At 36.2% G+C, this 26,821-nt stretch overlaps 1 protein-coding gene and 1 long non-coding RNA gene across 16 annotated transcripts in view; both read right to left on the minus strand.

Moving 5' to 3' along the window:
* The window catches only part of VTI1A (vesicle transport through interaction with t-SNAREs 1A), a 340,605-nt gene that overhangs the window by 217,444 nt on the left and 96,340 nt on the right, over nucleotides 1-26,821 (minus strand). The window lies entirely within an intron of this gene.
* On the minus strand, nucleotides 20,237-26,750 carry LOC145722144 (uncharacterized). Its single transcript, XR_014146197.1, has 2 exons — nucleotides 25,474-26,750; nucleotides 20,237-25,253 (listed from the first exon to the last, which is right to left on the minus strand). It is a non-coding gene; the product is annotated as an uncharacterized LOC145722144 (long non-coding RNA).

A 26,821-nucleotide genomic window follows, 5' to 3' on the forward strand; every position in this document is an offset into this window, starting at 1 on the left:
TTGTCGGCTCAATGACCTTACTTGGGCACCTTGTTGATACCTTCAACTCAACTGATATCTTTTCCCCAAAACCTATTCCTCCTCCTGATTTTCCTTTACTGTTAATGCCACACACTCCACTTTGAAACATATTTTATTTTCTGTAGATCCCAACTTTGTACTTTGAGAACGGCACAGTTCTGAGGCTATTAAAGATGAGCACTGCCTGCACATGAGCACAGTGCATGGTTCCTGTTAGGTACTCAGAAATGATCTGATCACTCAATGCAAGCTAAAATCGCATGGATGTAGAACATACACAGGGAAGAGTCACGGACAACTAGAAATGGGTGGCTTGGGTCCTTTTAGAAGAGGCAGGATAGGAATGGGCAAAAGATCAACATATAGAATGAAGAGAGAAAAATCCTTAAGAAAACCTGGCAGGTTTACATTTCCCGTACAATAAACAGGTAATTGTAAACGATTCACTTTAAGAAGACATCATCTAAAATAAGGCTTAGAAATTTTAAAGGCTTAAAAATATGAAGTCTATTTGGCAAAATGGCTTAAGTGGGCTCCAGTGCTGCCTAGAAAATAAGGCAATGAAATAATTTTATGACTGTATCATTGTAAATAACAGGAAAAACAGAGCACCATCCTTCAAGTTATATACTAGACATTAATTAATTTCATAAAGTAAAAGATAATTTTGTTCTGTAATTACTTTAAAAAATTTCTAATTTAAATGAAGGTGATACTAATTCAACTGAACTAGAAAAATGAAGCCAGCATGATTCCCTGGAGGGCACACACAAGAGGGACGAAGAGGAACCAAACATTCTTGAAAACGTGAACAAACGTTTACTGAAGAAGGAAGAAAAGCCCCGCACCTCGGGCTGTTATCAAAATCCACTCTTGCAAAGAGACGATAAATATCAATGACATTTAAATACACACGAAGAATATCTTGATTTGTGCATTTATAAAAACATCTAAAAAGATTCTAAGGAAAAGCTCCGGAAATCAGATCTGTGTATCAGAAAATCGGACACTGAAAATGAGCCACAGAAACACCACCAACTTTCATCAGTTTGCAGCGCCAGGGGAAAGACATCATTAGGTGAGAGAAAGCAAGAAGAGTTTTAGGCTGTGAAATCTCAAGCGAGAAATCAATCCTTCATTCCACAGATATTTATTTAGTGCCTACTATTAGCACCAAAGAGAGACACAGTCATGAGCAAACCATACAAGGTCCCTGTGGTCATGGAAATTGCATGTTAGTGAAGCAAAGTACAACAGTGACCTGGAATCTAGATCCTTCCTCTGCCACACACTGGCTGTGTAAACATGGCCCAGTCACTTCACACATCCATCCGGGCCTCGATTATTTTATCTGTTAAAATGGAATGGGTGCACTAAATCGTTTCAAGGAGAAAATGCAACTATCGGGGTTTAATACTGGGGTCCACCATTCAAACAATTCAGCAATAGAGTTTAGGACCAGCCAAGCCAAATTCATCTAGCATTTTCCTTTGTACATCTGGAAATTTCTATAATTAGACCAGGACACTGAAGCCTTCCCTGACGCAGTACCCCCCTCTACACGCTACTCACTGGTTTCCTTGTCTCGCCTATTTGATTCATGCTCTTCCCAGTGCCTCACGGAGCACTTGTCACTTGATTTATTTGATTTTATTTTTTGAACTCAAATTTCTGGGAAATGATGACTTAGAATACACAATAATTTAGAGTACTGTAACATAAGTAACTAAGATGAAACAGAATTAAAACTATAGTATTTACTAGGAACCTGCAGAGATCTATGAGGATAAAAGGTTACATTCAGAAAAAGAATCTACCACTTTACCAATTTATCCTATTGTATCCTGAAGCTTCTGGGGAGCACTATTAAAGTACAAAACCAAAGTTAAACTAGAGCCTGGCACTAGTTCTATTTCAGTGTTAAAAAAGAGAAAACAGAGAGGGGAAGGAGTTTTACTGTTTACTGGAGTAAGACTTACTGCCCCACTTCAGGCCATTTGTTATTCTGAAGGGCCCTCTCACAGAGCGTACGCATACCTCTACTACCATACATTTTTAACACATTACTGCTTGCTAGAAAATGTGGGGATCTCCAGAAGTGGGAGGAATTGGAGAGTGGATGATTTTCCTAAAGCCACATAGACAGGACATGGTGAAGTTGAAATTAAAATTGGAATCTCTGTGATTCCATGGTCTTCCCACTTAACGCTACACTGCCTCTCAGGTAGGTAGGATAGATAGCAGCTGAGTAAATCTCCTTTGTGATGTATTATTACCTTTTCATTTCTTGGGGTTGAATATTTTCACCAAACATGCAAATGTATTGTCCTTTTATGTCTAATAATGAAACAATTTCATGATTATTGTTTGGTGGATTTCATGAATACGGCTTTTTCCCAATAAACACACCCTCTGTCATCAGCAAGCCTTGTTGAACCACCAAGTGCAGGGCATTGGGCAGGAAAAAGGGGGTGATAAAGAGGTCTAAGATTTAGTCCTCACTCCCGAGGCACTTAGAGTATTTCAGGTAATGGGGCAGTTAGCGCACAAGGTGAACATGCACACAGCTAGTGAGCATTAAGGGCCATGGACGCAATTCACTCCAGGGCATTCACTTTGGGCTGAATACTGGTTCCAATCACATCTGTTTGGCCAGCACAATGGTTTTGTTTTGTTTTTGAAAAATTTTTAAATTTAAATTCAATTCATTAACATATAATGTATTATTGGTTTCAGAGGTAGAGGTCAGTGATCATCAGTCTAATACCCAGTGCTCACTACATCACATACCCTCCTTAATATTCATCACCCAGTTACCCCATTCCCCTACCCCCCCCTTCCCTCCAGCAACCCTCAGTTTGTTTCCTATGATTAAGAGTCTCTTTATGGTTTGTCTCCCTCTCGTTTCGTCTTATTTGTTCCTCTCTTCCCCTATGATCCTCTGTTTTGTTTCTTAAATTCCACATATGAGTGAGATCATATCATAATTGTCTTTCTCTGACTGACTTATTTTGCTTAGCATAATACCCTCTAGTTCCATCCACATCGTTGCAAATGGCAAGATTTCATTTTTTTGATGGCTGCGTGTGTGTGTGTGTGTGTGTGTATACCACATCTTCTTTACCCATTTATCTGTTAATGGGCATCTGGGGTCTTTCCATAGTTTGGCTATTGTGGACATTGCTGCTATAAACATTGGGGTGCAGGTGCCCCTTCGAATCACAATGTTTGTATCCTTTGGGTAAATACCTAGTAGTGCAATTGCTGGGTCGTAGGGTAGCTCTATTTTTAACTTTTTGAGGAACCTCCATACTGTTTTCCAGAGTGGCTGCACCAGTTTGCATTCCCATGAACAGTGTAAGAGGGTACCCCTTTCTCCGCATCCTTGCCAACATCTGTCATTTTCTGACTTGTTAATTTTAGCCATTCTGACTGGTGTGTAGTGGTATCTCATCGTGGTTTTGATTTGTATTGATGCTGAGTGATGTTGAGCATTTTTTCATGTGTCTGTTGGCCATTTGTATGTCTTCTTTGGAGAAATGTATGTTCATGTCTTCTGCCCATTTCTTGATTGGATTATTTGTTCTTTGCGTGTTGAGTTTGCTAAGTTCTTTATAGCTTCTGGATACTAGCCCTTTATCTGATAAGACATTTGCAAATATCTTCTCCCATTCTGTAATTGTCTTCTGGTTTTGTCAACTGTTTCCTTCAGCACAATGTTTTTAAACACCAAATGTTTTTAGATGGGGGCACGCTCCCTCAAATTCAGCGACGGTAAGCACAACTCACTCTATTACATGTATGAACCTCAGAGCATTTGGATCTGTCACCCCTAATAAACTTACAGCACTATAGGGGTTGGGTACCAATTCATTATCCAGGAAAGAGAACTTTCCAGATAATTAAAACTGATTTAACTTCAAGCAACAAATATTTTTTTGATTTTGATTTTTTTGATTAAGTAATGAGAATTTTCTAAAATACACCATTAGCATACACTTCATTGTCTCCTTAAACAAAGGATAGAGAACATTTCCATTTTTTTTATTGACTTGAAGTTATTACTATAAGCAGCCATTATTTGATTGTTTAAAGACAGTTTTATTACTCTTTCTTTAATGGTAATTCTCTTATTTCATGGTGTCTATCCTCTTTGTTTTCATTTAACCCTTCTGCTGAGGGCTGAGAAAAAAAAAATAAGCAAACAACTAAAGAACCATAAAAACAAACCTTTTCAAGGATTTAACTGAAGGAATAACATCAACAATGCCCACCACCACTAATACTTTTCACTGAGAGCTTACTAAGTACACAAAAATGCTATCATTACCTTCATTTGACTGATGTTTGAAACTCAGGCATAGAGAGATAGCTTCCCCCAAAGTCACACAGCTAAGAAAGTGGTAGGGCAGGACCTAACCCGAGGTCTAATTCAAGCACATGCTCTCAACCACCACGGTATAATGGATGTTTTTGTCGTGGGGTTTTTTAAGGCATCCTAAGATATCTTTCCAAGGTTAGTGTTGTCCCCTAGAGAAGAATAGTTTTCCTCAAGATGGATCACTGGATACGTGGGATATTTACTAGTCTTTTCTTTGGAGTATAAACATGGAAAGAATAAACAAGATGGGGAAGATATTTTAAATGCAGCTTAGGACAACCACAAAGTAGAATGGGGAATCAAGAGGCCTGGAATCTCTAGTATCTATAAGTTACTTGTCATTTTGAATAAGCCACTTGGTCCTTCAACTTCAATTTCCTCATGTGTGAAATAAAGATAAATACCCAAATACCACAAATAGAAAGCTTTGAAGATTAAGATAACATAGGGAATAGCACAGTACAGTACCCAGCACACAGAGGATGCTTGATAAATATTAGCTGCATTGGTTGCTGATTTTCTCATCTGTACAGTGAGGATAATAATACTCAGAGTTATTTCAGAGTTACATGAAATAATTTATGTAAACTCTTTGACATGGTGCCTGGCACACAGTAACTGCTCAATTAATGTTTACCACCACTGTTATCTTTAGTCTATTATTTGTTAACTCTCTTATCTCAGTTCATTCAACAAAAACTAGGAAGGAGGAATGTGGAAAAAATTCTGAGATAGACAATAACATCAATGAGATAAAATGTCCTTTATTGACACCAGAAGTTGGTGAGAAAAATGAATATGAAAACTCAGCTGGCATTTGAACCTCTTCAAGGAAATGCTGTACGCAGAGATACTCAGGCAGCTATATGAACAACACTTCACTTTCTTTTTTTTTTTTTTTAAAGATTTTATTTATTTATTCATGAGAGACAGAGAGAGAGAGAGAGGCAGAGGGAGAAGCAGGCTCCCCGCTGAGCAGGGAGTCCGATGCGGGACTCGATCCCAGAACCCTGGGATCGTGACCTGAGCTGAAGGCAGAAGCTTAACCATCTGAGCCACCCAGGTGCCCAACACTTCACTTTCAAATTTAAACTTTATTGAAATACTTTTTTTCCCTTCATTTAAAGCTGCTACCTTTTTGCTTATGTCTCAAAATGTGGGTCAACATTCACTGAACTTTGCATCTGAATATATTGTGTACTAATTTATCAACTGAACATTATAATTTCTAATATTCAAAAGATTAGAAATTCTAGGCTCAATCTTTACCAATGGAATGCCAATATTGGGCTTTCTTTTATTTCTTTCATTTTTTTTTTTTTCCATAGGAAGTCTTGCCTTGCTTTGCCATGGGGTGAAAATGAAGGAAACAGGGAAACTGACCTTAAATATTCAGCCTTCAGGCAGCCATCAGTTTCCAAAGTTAAAAAAAAAAAAAAAATTGTGCACGCAGTTTAGAGTTTGTTGGATTTCCAGATGTATGCCCTGATCTCATTTTTTGCAAAAGATAATTTCCTATTATAAAATGATGCTGCTCAGGGCAACATTTCACTTCATATTTAAAAAAGGACCAAAAAAAAAATAAGCCACATATTGTATTGTAGGAGCATTATTGTATGAGATACCGTGCAGTAGGCTTTTAAAGAAGAAGCCCCTCTAATTAAGTCTTCGAGTGTTTGAGCGCCAAAATGTCGGGTATTAGTGGTACTAAATGGACACTTTGCACAGAAAAGACAATTCTCTAGAGAAAAAACAGACTTTGCAGACAGGCACGTGGCGTTTCAAAGTCTAGGTTCTCCGAGGTTCGTGCGTATTTCATACATGAAAGCAGTAACACTCAGAAGTTTGTATGCTACAGTAAAGCACCTGAAGTTACTTCTTGGAAGTGAAGACGTCTGGGCCACACCCCCAGAGATCTGGATCCGGTCAATCAGCACCGGGGCACAGGCAGCTGCATTGTTAGTAAGCACCCAGGTGGGGCTGTTGCGGGTTTTTACCCACTTTCCGAAGCAGGCTCACAGCAACATCACATCACCACCTTCCAAAGTGTTCCCTGGATACCCTCCTTGCTAGCCAGTTCTCATGCTCACCAATGTACACCTATCTGCCAGCAGTATCATAGATAATGCTGCTATGGGAGTTGGCTCAGGAAGAGGGGAAAATGTCAACCACTGTCTTCAAAGTATTAACTCAAGAGATGTTCCAACTTGCCTTTCAATTCTGTTTTCTACACTAGAAGTCAGTCGGGATAACTAAACAATTTATCTTTAGCATGTGATAATGAAACAAAGTAAGGGATTTGACTTCAGAAGGGCCTTCATTTGGATTGGGTACTTCTCTGGACCTCAGTTTTCCTATCTGTAAAATGGGAGCAATAGAACTTACCTTTTAAGATAATTATGAAGCTCAAACGAAGTGTATGTTTGGCACTCAACAAATGGTTGTTCCCCTTCTCAACAAATCTATTATTTGGGTTTCTAGAAAGCACATAATTAGCCTATTTGAGTTTCACCTCTTGAGTGGGCCTGCTCCATGGCAGAAAAGCACGGAAGTGGAGAGGTGGTCAAAGGAGAGTTATAGGAAGCAAGAGGAGAAGCATGAAGTCTTGATAATCCCCAAATTGAATAAACAATGTAAGTAAGTAAAATATGACCATTTAAACGAATTTCAAAGAGAGAGAGTAATTGTACATGGTAATTTTTAGCTGTTGGGTGGTTGCTATAGGATAAGATTGGGGATCTTATTTAGAACTCTCCAACCTTTCAAAGGAAAATCATTTGCCATCATTTGGTAAATAATTCTCTTGGCTCCACACCTGGAGTGCAGCTACACAGAGCTGCTAATAGGAAAAGCAGCTCCATCACATCTTGGTGTGTGTAATTCTTTCTGGGATTTGTAATTTGGTGCTTATATTTGAAACCACACACTTTTCCCCCACTCTGTCCATAGTATCTTAACAGGTATAGCATATTTCTCTTGATACCTCAGTTTTAGCCACTCTGAAACAGCTATGAAATACCACCTTGGGACCCATAATGAATTTGGGTTATATTACACAGCCTTATTTTAAGTGAGATGATCACAAATATAATCTCCAGATAGTGAAAATCTACCTAGTCATTTTCAAATGTAGTAACATATAAACAAAGGCCAGTCGAGTCCCATGTACTACATAGATGTGAGCCCTGTGTAAGTGTCAATTCTTATTACTCCTTTTCAATCTCCTTTCCAGAAAGATTCTTATGATCTAAGGTCATTAACAGAAAGACATGTCATTAACATGTCTATGTTCTATCATACCTTTTAGAATAACTGTTATTCTTGGATTTGGACAGGTTACCCTATAGCACTTACTGAGTATCTCAAATCATACCACAGAGGTGTTCTACAAGTAACAAACTAACAATATCAATGATCCAACTTGTCAGATACCCAAGAAGAATCATCTTCCCCCAATTACACTGCTAATGCTTTGATATCATTATGTACTCTCAGGAAAAAAAAACTGATAACATAAAATACACTAAGATATAAAATAGGTATTAGCCTAATGCTGTAAATTGCAAATCACTCTGTTAACCCTAATATGTTTGATATCACAGACTTATTTCTCTTACTAGAATTAAGATGATATAATTGTAAGCAATAATAACCTTTCACATCATACTATTCTTGGTAATGAGAAATAGAACTGTGTGCCCGGAATTCATTCATTTATGAATGCATAAAATGGTAAAAATCATACTCCTAACAAACCACATTTTCTAAAGTAAATTACATTATGAGCTATAAAAATGGTGTTTTACAAAAATAGGTTGCACTACACAGAATGGATTTTTACTAGCTATAAGTAAGATTTTTTTTTTCTTATGATAAACTTAGATACTATGCCCAAATTGGCTGCAGGTTAGCCTCAGTATAAATAAACACTGGGGAAGACCGCCCCAACACAGAACTGGTTGAAGAACATACTTTTATAAACTCTACCCTGAAGATTCACATATGAAATCATGGGGTGTTCACAAGGAGGCGTTTATGAGCAGGAGCATGTGGGGCTCTGTATTTTGGGGATCCAAGCAAGAGCCACATTTGGCAACAACACTACACTTTCAGAACTTGTGCCTTGGGTTAACTGTAAATATCACTGCTTAGATTTTCAATCACAAACTTCTCCACTACTAGCAGAGAGAAATACCTCACTTTTCTCAGAAAAGTCACTCTACTAAATACAAAAACAATGATTTAAACAAGATGTATTTATGCAAAGAAAGAGTCCCAGAGCACTGTTTTCAGAATGTGCAGATCTACAAAATGCCAAGATCAAAGAATGACGTTTTACCCTACATATAAAGTTTAGTTTTCTCACATATTTAACAAAAGTATTTGATTATACTTAAAATTTATGTTCCAATATATAAAGGTCAAGAAACATCTAGGTTGAAATGTAATATAGTTGTAAATATTATTTTAATCTATTATTTTAAAGTATTCTTAAACCAAAGGGTAAAAATATAATAGAGACATTACTATAGTTTTTTATATGTCCACTAGTCCCAATATTAATGGAAATTCAGTGTGTATTCATAACAACAAACTAGTTCTTAATTTAGGTTTATTGAAGTTTCTTATATTCCATGAGAGAAGAAACAATATTCACTTTGACTTCACAAATTTCTCATGCAGATATGGAAGTTAAATAGTTAGATTTTATTATTTTTTTTTGAATAGTTAGATTTTAATGTAAAATTTCTAAGCACACATTTATGTTAATTATATTTGACACTTCAAAGTTATTTTTAAATACTGTATCTTTTAAATTATAATACATTTTAAATAATCTTCAGTCACATAAAAATACTAAAATGACTTCACATGCTTAAATGAAACATTGTAGTTCTAGATTTATGTTTTTCTTACGCTTTTTCTAATTGTCTGTGGGATATAATAAATAATTAAAAACTTGAAAAAAAATATGTGTGTTTTTCAAAAGCATTCAATTTAAAATTATTAGGAAATATCTTAAAAGATCCAAAAATGTTTGTTAGGTATATCAAAATACGCTTTTTTTCCCCTGTGTTAATTTTGGTAACAAACATTTAAAAACCTGAAAGCCAGTCTTTTTCACTCCCATGCAGTCCAAATTTCCATTTCTGCGAAACTACAGGCAGCACAGGAATTATTCCTTTAACTAGTGGCTCAATGGCGCAGCCTATGTGTAGAAAAGTATAACACAACATTAACTGATGTGTACACTACAGTGAGTTGTGTAAGTTATGAATAGGGTTTAAAAATACAATATAGTTTTTAAAAATGAGAGCTCACATGAAAGAATTCAGCTTCTAATGCATAACTGCTATTTGTGAAACTAAACTGAGAAGAAATATAAATAAAATACGGTCTTTTTCATTAACCATGAAGTATTATAGTTTTTAACTGATTTTACATAGCCTCCAAATAGATTAAAAATGTTCTATTTTCTCCACTATCAAAAAACCTAAAGAAGCATGGTGTTTTGTGGCTGGACTATTATTTCCACAGTTGTTTTCTGTCAGGTTAATAACTATGACGCTGTGATTTGTAATCTTTTCAAAATAGTGACTTTCCCCAAAAAGACACTGAATATATACGTTACAAATTTTAAGTCAGAAACATGATTTCAACTTAGCAATTGTATTAGGCTAATTGATTTTATGGTGTAGGGAGGCTAAATAAAGCCTGTTCTGCTACCTCATGTAAGAACTTGATAAACACGTTATCTCCCATAAATCTCCTTCAATCAACACATCCTATGGGTCTCCAGTCAAACACAGAGGGGGAGCTGTTTCTCTTTAAGGCAGCACATAATCATCATCTTGGACAACATTTTTACCATTAACACACAATGAGGAAAAAATATATATATATGTATGTATCTACATGAAAATTTAAACTAGTTCATCTCCTCAAAAAGAAAAACAAGAAAAAAAAAATCATCGACCAAGACCCATAGCCAGTAGTAAAGTCTGAGCAAAATCAATGAAACCGTTTTTAGACACGTAACAAAAACCAGCATCCCATTTTACACAATTGACGTTCCTGTTATTTTTTGTGAGCGTCTCCTTTAAAAAGCCAAGAGTCATCATAGAGGGAAGTCCTTCCTATATGTCCCCAACTTCTCTCCCTTCATGCAGAACCCGCTGCTAATCCTAGCAGAGAAAAGAACTGTGTTCGAAATTTGCACTCATTCCTCTTCCCTATTAGTTTTTTAAAAAGGGATTGACCCTGTAAATTTACTCAAGTTGTTTAGAAGAAATGCAATAACTCAGACAACCTCTGTGGCAAAGTGAGTGCAATCAGAAAAACTGTTTTAGTGGCATTACAACTTAATCATTTTAACTTCACAATATGAGATTTTTTAAAAAGTGTACTTCAATCACGCAGCAGAAGTCTGATCAATTTGACATCGACTATAGAAAACTGAACTTACAGTGAAGACAAGCACAATGCGCTGAAACATTATTTCTATTTGGTTCACTCTTACTTCGTCTCTTCTTTCTATTGCTTTTGGTACAAACAGATCAACAAAGCGCTAAACAAAATTAAAACAAAAGCCACTCAAATGTTTATTTTTTTCAGTCACTGCCAAATGATTTAATTCTGAAAGCTCTTTTCATTCCATAAAAGTTATGGTTGCATTTTTTTTTCCTCCCTCAAGGTCAGATTTGTCAACTAAAAAAAAAAAAAAAACCCCAGTTTCAGGATGAAACTGGGGTATTTTTTTTTCTCCTCACTGTTATTTCACAAACTACAGAGGTCAGACAGTTCTGAACATTTTAGTAGATGTTTTAAAACAAACTTTATGATGTCTAATGTTCAAATGTACTGACAATTTACATGGAAATTGACTTATTGTCCCAAAGCCACTCACAGATATTCTTATGCAGAGTGGCCAGTCCACATCCAAGGGGTTGTGCTTCTTTGAAATAGAAATATGTATCTCCTAAGAATAACCCCATGGAACAAATTAAAATGAAATTTGCCAGCAGTTTCTACTTCAGTAGTTTCTGAACTTAATTGTGTAAAAATATCTTGGTGCTAATTTGACGTTAATAAATTAAGACCATTAGAGATAGTCTTTCACTGTTGGCCTTCAACAATTGTCAATGACACTATTTTCTGTTTGCATTTCCTCAAGCGTGTTAATGTATCTTTGTTTAGGCTCACAAGTCGGACGGTCAACATAAACACAGTCAATGAAACATCAGCACTGGAAGACAAGTCTACTGAGAGGACCTATGGAAAAGACTATTGGTCTCTTGCCAAGTATGCAGTAAGGCGACAGCACTGAAAGGCTACTTTAAAATTTTTTTATATGATGAATAAATTACTCTTTAAAAAATTCTCAAAATTCTTTGTTTTGCATACAAAGTCCATCCAGGATAGAGGTGGTCTGCAAGTTGAACTTAGTGCAATGTGGGTTATAGTCTTTGTTTGCAGTCTTAACTGGGGATTGTACCTTAGCTACCGCAGTTCAAGCGTAAAAATACTTTGTCTGTAATACTATATACTGTTGCCAGTGACCCTCTAAATCCTTGAACCAACTGTGTCTTCTGGTGTCACAGAAGATAATGCCAATTTATTGCAATGTGTGGCTTTTTTAACTGATTAAAATTAAGCCGTAAACACGTGACAATGGAATTAGCACATTTAGAGAGTCTGTTTTCCCACATCCCATTTTGCGCTAGTGCGGCTGGTCCCTGCAACTCTACGCGGGTGCAATTTTAATGACTTTGCCCGGTTTTGATGTTCTTATGAAAAAAGCACTGCTTGGTGTTTGTGGAGAAGGTAGATATGGGGGCTGAAGAGCTGTGATTGGGAACATGGTGACATCGTTTCTGTTTTCCGATAGGATCGGTGTCATTTTCCTCTCAGCGATAAGACACCTCCACTGACAGTGCCCGATTAGGGAAAATATTATTATAAAATTCATTTTTATCGAATGAGGATAGAGTGATAAACAGTTCAGCCTCAGGGAAGGAATAGGAACAGATTTCCCCCCTTTTCAAATTCCACCTTTTCCCTCTTCTCTTTCTCTTCCTTAAAAAGACGATTGTGTTTTAGTTATTATTAATGGTACAAAAGAGCTCCCTACAACATGTGATTGCTATGATAGAACTAGCTGAATCAAGAGACACTTAGATGTTGTTATAAAAGAAAATATATTTTATATAGTTATATATATGCACGTGCTCATGTGCACACACACATACGCACTAAAACGTAAAACTGTCATCTAAATCCTGTTTCTGGAAGTTACCTGGTATTTGTTACTTAGGAAAAATGTAACATCCTAAAAGAAAATCAAACTGAGGTAATACTGATTCTATTGTCCTAAATATACTCAATTTTACTTTCTTTCAGAAATAAACATTTGTCAAGCAGAATTGCAAGGTAAACATAAAGAAACAGAAGCTCATGGCCTTTTAATTCTTGAACAAATACTAATGCGTCAAGGAAAAATATGATAAAAAGACACGTTTGTTTTTAAATAATAAAACATCATTGCTTTTGAATTTTCGCAGTTTAACAATACTTTAAACCTCCAGCGTCCAGCAGTTATGTCTGTTTATTCCCAATAAACCAGGACTATTCTGTATGACAACTATTTGAAAGGTCATCTGAGAAGCTGAAAAATAAGCACTTGATATTATTTATTTTTTAAAAATTGTTTTTCCCAAAGAAAAATTCATCAAACCACTCAGAATACTCCTCTGCCTTTATGAAATGAAAAAAGTAGTGTCTCAGGGGCTAAGAATGTCTAGTGGCATTGGTAAATTCTGGTACATTATAAAGGGTGCAATGATAGATTTTTATATTTTGGGTGTGTGTGTGTGAAATGTCGATGATAAAAACAATTCAAAACATGTCTTTATTGATGGAAAATACTTCTGAGGAGCAAATAAGGGACAGAAGTCTTTAGTTTGTAATATTCTTCCAAATATTTCTAGGGTATCCCTAAAATCTTTCTTTAAAGGCTTTTTTTCAAGAATCCTTTTTCGAATGCTAATTCTAAGCATGATCTATTTTGGTGCACAATTCCCTATATTATTCAAATAGACTTTTTCAGTTATCAGTGATCAGAGAATCATATTAAAATATCTTATTTCCTTTTGAGTTAAGCTTCTAAATTTGCCAAAAAAAAGTGATTCTCCAAAATCATTGCTATGAACTGAAGATGCTTACAGCTTAAAGTTGAATAATTCAAGTATTTATCTTTATAGGCAGCAAAAGAGAAATGGTTATGTGCTTTGCTTATCACATAATAAAGAGGAAAACTGAGGTTTACACAGTGACAAAGCCACTATTTGCAAATGCCCCTTAGTCCAAGCATTTCTTTCCATACTCCTTGTTTCAGGATTTCAACGAAACAAACACTGTATCTGAACTCATGATAAGTTAACATTATCATACTGCAACCTAATTTTCACTATTAATTTTGTAGCCTAAAAACAATCACCAAAGTGAACCTAGGAAATTATAACTGGTAAACAGTGGAGAAATACAAAGCTTAACAAGTGAAGTAGGTAGTAAATGAAAAAGGGAATCCAGACTCATTGTTGGCTTAAAATCCTTACCACCAAATGCTTATTCATGGGTATGCACCAGCTGCATGGTGGACTAGCTTCAGTGGGGTATACTTTTCTTAATTATCACTTTGCTGAGTAAAATGTAATTTTTTTTTAATGTGCAAAATGGTATTTTGGAGAGAACTACTTGAATGCATTAAGAATTTCAAAGCAATGAGAGACAGATATAGCCAACTCCTAAGATGTCACATAGCCACAGTAGATCTCCTTAAAAGTGGTCTGGGAAGAGGCTATGATTATTGTAATGATAAAAGTTAGTGAGGAACTTTTCTTTGTAATAAAAAATAGAGCTGTCCAATTCTTTCAGTCACTCAACAAAATGACCCTCAGGAAGCTTACATTCTTCTGCAGCAGATGAGCAAAACGTGAATTATGGATTATCCTTATTTATAATCAATGCTGTGAGGGAGGGGTCTGATAAGACAGCAGGGCAAAGCTGCTTTAAAAGGAGTGGTCAGTAGAGTCTTCTCTGAAAAAAGTAACATTAAGCTAGAAACCTGAACAATGAGAAGGTGCTTACACGGAATAGAGATACACAGTATCAAAATGTGACTGTATCGATATATATTTTTTAAAAGGTATTTCTGGAAAGTTGCATGTTAACTTTTATTTAAAAAATCAGCAAGCATTCTAAAGACTTTATTGTTATTAAGATCAATCCAGTAATAAAATGTCTTAAGGCAAAGAATCCTGAATAGAAAATCTGTATATATTAAAATACACTTATGTCTAAGCATCACTAATTTTTCCAACAACTCAGAAAGCACTTCAGGCCTATACATTTTTTGGAACAGACTAATCATGGCCAAGTACCCTCATCTGGGTCACTGGAGAACCAGTGACAAAGTAGTTTTTTTTTACTATCTCACGTCTTAAGTGCTGTACACATTTTTGGGGGATACCCATGAGCACATTCACACGCAGATGCATGGCACACACATCTACGTATCAGTGTGTCCACTCTGGCTAAGCAGTGCTGTATAGAGTGGAATACCTTTTCCACTTCAGACACTATTACTAGGCCTGTCTTCATCTACTCAAATTTCTGTTTTTCTCATAGGACACCCAGTAGAGGTATCCAAGTCTGGGGAGCATGAATGCCTTTCTGTTCTGTGACAAGCAACATCTAGAATGGCTGTGTGGATCTGTGTGTACAGAATTCACATTTTATTGAAATAAGCACCAGTCTTTCCTAAGAGGGCTGCCTGATTGGTTAGTGGAAAATGGATGGAATGAAGGGAAGAATAACTGATAAAGAGATAATCCACTGTGGCACCGTGGCCTTGCAGGATTGCGGCACTAGGGGGTGCATGCAGGGTTGGGGGAGAGGAGGAAGGGCTCCTTTCTGGTGTTGCATTTGAAGTAGGAAGGAGGCCTGCAGTGAGCAAACTTCAGATGTGAAGAACAAAAGGCCAGGTTTTCCCCCTACACCATCGCTCTACCTTTTTCTCAACACTGACTAGATGATGAGGTCTCAAGCTGAAGCCCTACCGAATTCCATTTGGACAGCCTATATTCATTAGTCAAGTTTATCTTCCAGATAGATAAGGCAAGGCTTTATTCTGTATAAAACAATTAAATGAAGCAAAGTTGCCCATCCATTGTTGGGGAACATTTAGAAGTATCTCCGTTCTTTACAAATGAATCAGGGTACATCAGTATATCCAATGCATGTTACATGTTCATCCAAAATCTTAAACCATTAAAAAAAAAAAAAACTTGTGGTCAATAAACATTAATATCCCATAGGTCAATTTAACATTTTTTTCCTGTTCTTCTAAAGGAATAATTTGGAGAGGAAGGTAGTTCCTAAGCTGATGGTGGATCTGAGGATGCCAGTTACAGGAGCACTTAAGCGCCCATTGGCACAGCAAGATTCAAAGCCCTGGTAGGCTTCAAAGAAACACTTTTTTTTTCTTCTTCTAGAACTCTTTGCTTTCTAGTAAAGCTGCAACCACAATGTTCTCTCTCTTAATGCCACCATAAAAAATCAAAACACTTTAAAACAAATTGATGTACTCTTTAATACAGTCATCACATCATCACAGGACCCTTGCACCCTGCATGGCGACAGCCGTGGGGATGCATACCACACATCTCTCTCTTTGTTGCCTGCTTCAATGCTTAAAGAAAAATGGAGAGAGAGAGTGTGTCTCTCAATTGAGATATGGGCACCTTTGATTGACAAGACCTAATCAGCTTATCTCCACACTAATAAAGTTGGGGCCTGTGGAGCTGGTATATGCCCAGCACCGAGTGAACTTTTCCTAGCCAAAGCCTCACGGGCCAGGTCTCAGGCTCTGCTTCTTGAAACTGGTACAGATCAGTTCTTAATGGGCTATTTTCATCTTGATAAACCTCCATAGTCTTCATTCAGGATGGCATTAGAGTCAATTTAGCTGGATGAATTGCCTAAAGTGATGGTTACATGATAAGTCTACAATAAGTATTCATATACATTGAATCAATAAGCTATCTCTTCCAATCTGCCTGTGGGAAGTATAAAGTAACTTCTTCTGAATTATTATTAATTTTTTTAGGTTACTATTTATTGAAGGGAATGGCTTTATTTTTTTTTATTAAAAGATGACAGGATCCTATGCACATTAGGTAACAAGCAGATCCCTTTAATAATTTCTGCTGGATAATACTATTAGAAGATGTTCCATTCCTTGGGATGGAGCCAATGTTGACACAGCCATAGTCTGTCTCTACCATTCTGGAATCTTGTGACACTAATTTGCTCATATCAGACACCCACGAAACATGTCTTGATTAACTGGTGGAAAAGAAGAACATCAGGCCAGGAAACACACACATGAGCTGGAGTTCCTGGGGGTGGGGGAGGGCGCAAACACACATGCATGTACACACACATACTTTCTTCTTCGAGTTTACTTGTAGAAGGCTCTCTCAAACCAAGGACCTTCCACATAATTTAAGAACAATGCCTTTGTTCTTATCTGTTTGCAATTGCTATGTAAAGGCAAACTCAAGAGCTGAGGTATAAATAAAGTTATTAAAGGACCGGATACTTCTTCAACTACACAATGGAGACCCAAGCTCCCCTTTACATGTGCCACAGTGAGGGTGTAATACACCGTGCACGTTTTGATCTTAACTTTCATATGCAGTTATCCAAAGAGAGAGAGAGGGTCACTGGGTAAAGCAAGCTATTGCATAGAAAGAACTCCAGTAGTGGAGAGACTTTTTGAAATGATAACAATTTCCCAAGTATGAAAAAAAAAAAAAATATATATATATAAATTTGTCCCTCTTGCCATATATAAATGGTCATTAAAACCATTCGGTAATGCAGCTTTCAAACTGCAATTTACCTTAAGTATTATAATCACCTGTATAAAATGAGATAATTTTAAACACATCCCAAAATGAAGTTTTCTACAGATTATAGAAAATCTTGAGCAATATTTTTCATTCAGATTGTGGTCTTCATGCTGTAATTGCCTTATACAAAGTCCACTCCAGCCTTATCACTCAATATTATCTTCACTGCTGAACATCGGAAGATAATTTTGCAATAAAATTTAATTTATAGAGCTTATTTTCCACTAATCTCCTAGCAGAGGAAAAATGAAACACGCCAAGGTACACACTCCAAGCTATGACCCTAATAGCATTTTTTATTTCTGGGATAGTAAGACCCCAAACATACCAATTTTATCGTATTGAAATGCTGGCATATTTTAATTGTCATAACTTTGTATCCAAGAAAAGGAAATAAAATGGACTATTAGGACCATATATGAAAATAAGCCTCTTCAAGTGATAAAGTCCCCCTGGGGAAAGATTTTTTTTTCTTTAGGAAAGGAAATACTTAATATAAAAATATGGGGTTGGTAAAGGTATTTTATTTCAAGCTATTAATATGCCAGCAGTCAACAATATTTGAGATTTTTAAATAAAAAATTAACCGACTAGCAATAAATAGGGACTAGATATCAAGATTCAGTTTTCTGTGTAAAATGACAAAGGTAGGTTTGTCACCTCCAAGGTTCATTCCAGCTCTAAACTTTAAAATTTTAAAGGTACAGACGTCATGTGAACTTCAGAAGAGTAAATTAATAGTTGAAAGTCTACTTCTACAGGCCATTTGGCCTCTTTTTATCATTTATGTCCTAGAAAGTCTTCATCTTTTGAATAAACCTTTTTTTTTTAATATTGAGAACTCCATGACAATGAACTAATATCACAAAAGAGTATAAGATATAAGCCAATCCTGTTGCTCAAAAATGAAATAGCTTCATTTTTTGTACTGGTGCGAAATACTGAAAGGCTCCTCATTAAAACTCAAATTCTACACCAAAATGGTTACATATTTTTTAAAAAAGATTAATGATCATTAATGAGTGAGAGATTAGTGCTTTAAGTCTGGACTGAATGAGACTACCACTTCCTAAACCAGATTTAAATCTCTCTGCCTCTTTTCAAAGTTGTATCATAACAAGGCCAAAGTGACACTGAATCATTTATGAGGTTTTTAGAGTTGAAATATCAGAGTCATATATGTGCAGAAGTATTGTTCTGACATTTGAATTTCAGCAATAGGCAATTCTGAGACATTTCAAGTTATGCAAAATTTGACATTTCCATGTTAATATACAAAACAATGATGATGTGAAAAGCCACTTCTCTACCAATACTTAAAACTTAAAACACTTAATAAAACTTTAGAAGCATAGGCCTCTAAAATTCAAACCCACATAAGAAGTACTTACATAAAAGCTTTTAATGTTTATCCACATAAAAAGTACCTGCTGAACATTCATCTGCATTGATCTTTTTTATTTACACATGGAAAAGCAGAAAACATTATTAGTTGCTTTTCAGACCACTTATTTCCAATTTAACGTTTTTCGTTCCTCATATATACATGTCAGAATATTCCTGTCATGAGCTATAGATCATTTAAATTTTTTCTCAAGTGTTAAAAACTACATTAAATAAAATACAATTAAGTATATTTCACTTTCCTGAACAGCAAGAATCTCAGCCAGCTGTTATTTTATAAGAAACTGAAATGAACCACTCACGAATGACCACCATGCCCAGGGATTATCTCCTTAAACACCCAAACTAAAATGTTTTGACAAGATGATCTCTTGGTAGAAACAGTAAAGACATTTTTTTTTAAAAAGGCTGAAATAAGTAGGGTAATAATGAAGAACTAAATGTATAACATTTTCAAGCTGCAAATTAACAAGCAGATATTGACTTTTCTTTGAGGTCAATAACAGCTCTTATTGATCTAAAAAGTTAATACCTACTAAGGTCAATATAAGATCTCAAGGGTCAACAAATCTGGATTCGAACTTCCACTTCCTTTCACATATACATATTGCTGAAATGGGTACAATTGTGTGTGGAGAAATAAAGAAATCATCACTATCGATGCTGGAATAAACCAAAGAAGTAGGCCAAGGAAGTTAAAAATAAAGTTTTAAAAGTCAGCTACTACAGAATTTTCATACATTGACCTTTAGATGTAAATCCTAGTATTATACAATTTGGGCAGTTACATACAGAGAAACAAAAATAATAGAAAATTATGTTTTTACAAGTGTTTTGTCTCTTCGTGGTATTGACATATGGAATCTCTTTTTCTCTCTCTAGCTGTATGTTTTGAGAAATTACGATGTGAAATAATTTTTCAAGAATATATTTGAGGCACTTTCAAATATAGATATAATTCTTTTTTAAAAAAAGATTTTTATTTATTTATTTGACAGAGAGAGAGCGCAAGTGAGCACAAGCAGGGAGAGTGGCAGAGAGAGAAGCAGACTCCCCGCTGAGCAGGGAGCCCGAAGCAGGGCTCAATCCCAGGACCCTGGGATCATGACCTGAGCCCCAGGCAGATGCTTAACCGACTGAGCCACCCAGACGCCCTGATAAAATTCTTTTTTAGTTTTAAAATTAAACGGTAACATTCTGGGAAATTCAGAAGTGGAAAAATTATCTACGATCTTAATATTCTTATAAAACTGTCATCATACAGTCTGTTTGGTTTTTCTAGACTGAAAAAGAAAAAAATATTGACTATCATTCATCTAATAAGTAAAATGCTCTACTCCTTACACATCGTAAAGAGGGCATATGCGGATGAACCACACAAACACTGGGACCATGTCCCCATTTCCTGGAGTTGTAAAATGAAGTGATTGATTAGTCTGATCTTTTTTGATAGCCAAATAAAAGTTCACATTGTCCTTTTCAGAATGACTAGAAGCACTGAGGGAGGGAGAGCAAAGAAAGAGGAAGCAAACATTCCTAGGACATTTCCAGTGCCAAAACCTGAGCAAGATGCTTTAAAGAGGCATGGGTTCTGTCAATTACTGGGAAGGCCCTATTATTGAGAGTGGTGATTATTATAAAAGTTAAAAAGGAGAGGCCAGGTCTGTAGCAGTGGCGATATCACACTGTGGCTACTCAGCAAATATGAAGACTACTGTGATTACAATGTACTTAAAAAAAAATAAACTTATTTTAGAACAGTTTAGATTTGCAGAGAAATTATAATAGTACAGAGAGTTCCCATATACTTAACACCCACTGTCTCCTATAATTAACATCTTCCATTACTATAGTACATTTGTCACAGTGAATGGACTAATATAGGTAGGTATTATCAATTAATGTCCACACTTTCTCCATATTTCCTTAGTTGGTGTTTAATGTCCTCAGACATTTGTCTGATGTTTCAGGATCCCATCCAGGATACCACATTACATTTAGTCCCCGTGTCTCCTTAGGTTCCTCTCGGCTCTGACAGTTTGCACTGTTCTTTAAGCACATACTTTAGAAATGGTATAAATAAATTTGCTGACTTGTATCTATTGTCAACACTTAGATGGAAACACATGCAGCAGAATTACCTTTTGTTACAGATCTAAGGAATATAAATTTGAGAAGCCAATGGAGATAAATGCTTGGTAGCAAAGAAAGCAAATGATATTGACTCTTTACTGTGTCTATTAATAGAATAGAGATAAGAAAGTTTCGTTTGTCACAAATTCTAGAAGATTACATTCACTGACCTGACCCATAAGCCATCTCTTCCTCCACCTCTCCCCATTTTATTCTACTAGCCAGGGTTTTAACTGGATTATGAGGCAGTAAAGGGGGTGGGGAGTAAATGCTAGGGCAGAGGAGGGTAAACTGCCTGTCCATATTTGTACAAAGCTGTGACTAGAAAGTGGTCATCCAGTTGCAAGTAGAGTTCCTAGCCCCCTCACATCTTGGTGCCATCATCCAATGTGTCCTTGCCAGTGGAATGTGTGCAGAATCAATTTGTGTCACTCGCTGCCTATGGAGCTTTTAAAGCAGGCGTGCCCTCTGCCTTCTCTCTTTGCCTGGTTGCTGGCACAGTGGAGAGGACTCAAAAGCCTCCATGCGCGGCAGAGCCACAAAATGGGAAAAGCGTGGATTTCTGAAACACCGCCTGGAAGGCTGTTTGCTCACCAGGAAGGAACACTTGTGCTGGACTGTTCCAAGAGCGAGCAATAAGCTTTACTACATCCAGCCACTTGGGTATTTGGGGTTTATTTGTCACATCAGCCAGTGTTACTCTGCAAAGTAACACAGGTGGAAACTACCATTTCTGAGCACCGATGATGGACTGAACATGCACTGGGTGTTTTATGTGGTTTACCTCCTTTAACTCTCAGATCAACCTCCATTTAGAAGACCCACATAGATTTTGTAGGTCAGGAAATGAAGACCAGGAAAGGCTAAGGAACTTGCCCAAGGTCTCCCGGTTTATCATGTGGGAGAACCAAGATTTGAACTTGTCTATTTACAAAGCTCCATGAACATTCCATTTTGCTTCACTACAGGTGAAAGACAGGTGATCTGACTTGGCTTTGGATTACAAAATAATTCTTATGCATTTTATATGCCTAAACATCTTTAGCCTCAAAGGAGAGCAAAAATTGTACATGTGTTCTCCCTACTTTTTATGTGGTAGATAGGAAGCCCTCATTTACAAGGGGTGGGTATGAGACCATTAGTTGGCTTGAATGTGTTAGCATTTCCCAGACGATGGTATACAAAAATACACGGTGCTCCACTTTTGTAACGTGCTGATCCTCTTACAGGGTTTAATTTGAGCAGAGTTCAACAACTCAGGGAGGGCACGAAAGAACATGTTGCTCCACGAGGTATACAGTTAACAAAGGAGAGAACAGAAAGACTGACTTGTTCTCACAACAGTATGAATTTAAAGAACTATATGGGGTGGGCATTCTACAGGAAGCCCAAGTAGGAACAAAAATGAAACACTGTACCTTGCACACAGCAATAAAGATGAGGGGACTCATTGTAGTAAGAAAATCCACAGCCGGCAGGCAGGATCAGTAAAGGCAATAAGATACTTGGTCCATCTTCATGCTTACCTTTTAGGGTCATAGTGTTTAAAAAAAAAAGGTCTCTTTCTTTATATTAACAAAGTCACTCCAGTCAATCTCTTTAACTCAACCTACATGAAAAATTTGGATGACTTTGTAAAAGTTCTATGTTAACACCAGTGAGAAAAATTGGCGCATCCTTTAAATTTGTGTTGCTTTCTTATTATGACCATTTTGTTTCTTTGTATAAATAATAGGCCCTAATCATCAACAAGTCTGCATAGAGCATTGAACATTATAGATATTTATAGATATGCTAATGAGAAAGAGGGAAACAAAAAGTACTGATTACTTCATGAAGCCAGATGAAACTTAATAGCCACTCCTGGTTGGTACAAATTGATAGCATTTGGGTAATTAGTCAGGGGAACAGTCTACTAATAAGTCTGAACAAATAATTTCCATATCAGATAATTTATTGATTGAAACAATGAGATAACAGATATAAAAGTAGTCGGAAAATTTCAAAGTAGATTATACAGTTTTATTCTTAATATTAGCATTATTATTTTCAGCATATAATACAAGGTTAAAAACTACTAAAATTTATAATTTGAAGCATTAAAAAAACCTGTAATGTATTAAAAAATAATTACACATCTGACTATTAAAATGGATGGGCTAATTGGGGGGGTTACTCTGAAATAATAAAAAGTTTGAGAGGAAAATGTTTTTAAAACAAATGCTATCACTTTCAAGTATACTTAAGAACTAAGATGAACATTAGCAAGGCCATAGGACACACTCCAGAAGTCTTCATAAGCCACGTATTTGCCCCAAAGCCTGATTTTGCTCCCGCTTTACTCACTTCCCCTTGCTCCCTCTGGATTTATTCTCTAGGGTCTGCCTTTCCCTGACACAATGCAATGGACTTAATTACTTCCTGCACCTTGCTTCGAAAATACTAAATATGTTTATTATGAGGATTTATAAGCTATGTATTTTCCCACAGATATTTTGCCAAGATATTCCCCCTTATTAAAGAAACTTTGTATACTAAGTGCCTAGGACAGTGCCAGGTCTGCTTCTTTCTCAATTATATAAAATCTATTTTCCCTTTCAGGTGGGTTAAGTATCTCCCCTACCCTACTCGCAAATACAAATTTTGCTAATAATAAAAATTTAAGCCAGGATTTTCTTGTTCTTTCAGAGATTGCTCAGTCCAGGTCTAATGAACCCTAATTCTAATTTCTTAGGGCCCAATAACTGTTTTCTGAATAAATGTTAAGGCTCCACTGTGCTCTTTTCAAGTGCCACATACTGCAAATAGCATTGGAAATGGAAATAAAGAAAATTAGCTCCATTTTAAAGGTGTACTTTATGTGCCCATAAATATCAACCTTTTAAAGATTTTATTTACTTATTTGACAGAGAGAGACACAGCGAGAGAGGGAACATAAGCAGGGGGAGTGGGAGAGGGAGAAGCAGGCTTCCCGCTGAGCAGAGAGCCCGATGTGGGGCTTGATCCCAGGACCCTGGGATCATGACCTGAGCCGAAGGCAGACGCTTAACGACTGAGCCACCCAGGCGCCCCAAATATCAACCTTTTAATGTGGACGAGGACCTTAGGCAATCGATCGTGATCGGACTACCAACATGGAGGATAATGGGAGGATTGCTCAACAACATGCTTAGTTTTCCTCCAAAAGGGACAGTCTTCAAAAAGCTTCCTTGTCTGGCTTTAGGGTGGTTTCGTCTCTCTAAATAAATAGATATTTATTTAACTATGACTTAGAGTTTATACCTCAAGATGCAAAAGGGCAACACAGGGCCATACATGAATGATGACCCACCATGACAGTCTCTTTGATAATGACTTTACTTGGAAAAATATATTCTTCAATAAAAAAATTATTTTTTAATGTTGACTTTGTTCTCTTATGGCAACGCTGGAAAACATTGTAGCCCAACAGGAAATACAGGCAAAAGCTTCAAATGTAGAGCACACACACACAAAAAACATTTTTAAAGCTCATGCCCATCAAGTTTCCCACTTGATATAAGTCGTACACAAAGTCTTAGTCCAATGTGAACCCATGCTGTGAAAATTCTGTAGCACCCACCTCAGAAAATTCTGTTAAATACATAAACACTGCTGAAAAGAAAACTTCTGGGCACTAGAAGTCAGACTTAAAGGGAAAATAAACCTGATTAAAAAAGAATCCCAAGGAAAGTTATATAAGTACAGTGCAACAAGGTCATAAGCTTAACGTCCTTCACTGTAATATCTGAAAGTAAATTGGCATTTTAGCGATCTGCTTTGCTCGTCATTCTTTTTCTCAACTCACAGAGATGCAACAGAATAAGAATGGCTTCACATGTATCTTACAAACCAAATGGAAAAGTGATAGGCATTATGGGGTAAGACACCTTTAAAAATGAGTATAATACTTTTTAATGGATTAAAAATGAACCCTATGAATTCACTTGGACCACCTAAGGAGAAGGTTCTCCAAATAGGGTATAAATGACATCCTTTTCTTACTACTATGGAGCTCACCAATATTTCAGAGAACCTCACAAAGTAAATTTAAGTGTAACTTGAAAATGTTCTTCAAGAGCTTCAGCCAAATGACAACCTCCTCTGTTCTTTTCAGACCAGAACCACAGCTTTTTGAGATGTAAGACTTTAATAGGGTTGTAATTATAAAGTAAGTGATAACTACACATTAAAAGTGATTATTTTACCACTGAGTGAAAACTTTTAAAAACTTGTAGGACATGGTCAAGCAATTCTTATCGGCATTTAACAAAATGTGTTTTCAAGCAAAAGTATCTTTAAGATTCTGAAAGCAGGGGCGCCTGGGTGGCTCAGTTGGTTAAGCGGCTGCCTTCGGCTCAGGTCGTGATCCCAGGGTCCTGGGATCGAGCCCAGCATCAGGCTCCCTGCTCGGTGGGGAGCCTGCTTCTCCCTCTCCCTCTGCCTGCCTCTCTGCCTACTTGTTCTCTCTCTCTATCTCTCTGTCAAATAAATAAATAAAATCTTAAAAAAAAAAAAAAAAGATTCTGAAAGCATAACCACATACTCCACCAGCCAAAATAATGCATACAGAAACTTCTTTCTAGCAATATTTTTTCTGTCAAAAAGTTTAATATTTCTATAGAAAAATATTTTCTCTAACATATATATATACACATACACACTTGGATAAAATAGATGGTTAATATCAACCCAAATGTATAATCCCGTTTTCTGTTCCTATATTGTAGAACAACATAAAGTGTTAATTTGATATTGTTGCAATAATATGGACATAGCAGTGCCTTTCTGAATTCCAATCTGTGCCTAAACAAAATTACTTAAGTTAAAAATCTGAATCAGTGTTTACAGGCATAACATTGTCTACTCAGATAACCCAGGACTAGGATATCTTGTTTTTCTAGTTCTGCATCCCGGAAGTATCTGACACTCAGCAGAGTTCAATGAAATCTTGTTGAAAACGTGAAATACAATGTGTACCTTCTTTTATATAATGTATATCACTCCCACTAATATTACAGAATCAGAAATTTATTCTTCACCAACTGATAACAGCTCTAAGAGCAAGAAACATACAGTTAATACTTTTTGGAGCTATTTTCCTAGAAGTCTTACAAATGACTTACTAGTAAATGGAGAGAGAGAAAAGAAACAACTTTCTTATATTCTGTGCAGGAGATATATTAGCTCAGTTTCAAGCTAGCTTACAACTTCAAAAATTGTTTTATGTATTACATTGTATTATTGTACATTGTTTTACCCACCAATCTTTTCTGTAGATGATAAATTAATACATTCAATGATTTGTATTTTTGAATAAAATTATTACACTGTACCCAGCAATGAACACTCAAAATATTTCTTGAAGAGAAGAAGGGAGGGATAAAGGAAGAAGAAAAAGAGAGGAAAGAGGTTAATATTAACGATGAGGAGGAGGCAGAAGAATAAGAAAATGTCAGCAGACTGGGAAAAACTCTTGAAATAATTAAGAAAAGGCCTTCAGTTTGATAAAAACTTTGTTTCAATAGATACTTCCAAGACTGATTACAATTTCAAAATGAGTTCTATAGTGAGTTGATTAAAATAATAATAATAAGGTAAGTTGAAAGACAGTATCAAGAACCAAAAGACAGAATGTGATAAAGCTGCAGTATTGTGGTCTTATACTCCATAATCCTCCTATAACCCCATGAAACTCTCTGGAAAACTCCATCAGTAGTTCAGCCAAGAGTCAGACAATTAAAGATACAAAGGAAGGGACTTCATATCTTAAATGCATTTGTTCTGATTCTTTTTAAAAAAGTTCCGAACATGAAACATATTTTGATTTTTAAAAAGGTAAGCTGATACTTGATTGCTTTTCTTGTATGAACTCTTAAAAAAAGACATA

This window comes from Leptonychotes weddellii, chromosome 6 (genome assembly GCF_054177405.1).
Source record: "Leptonychotes weddellii isolate Sample4059 chromosome 6, ASM5417740v2, whole genome shotgun sequence".
In the NCBI taxonomy this organism is placed as follows: Eukaryota; Metazoa; Chordata; class Mammalia; order Carnivora; family Phocidae; genus Leptonychotes; species Leptonychotes weddellii.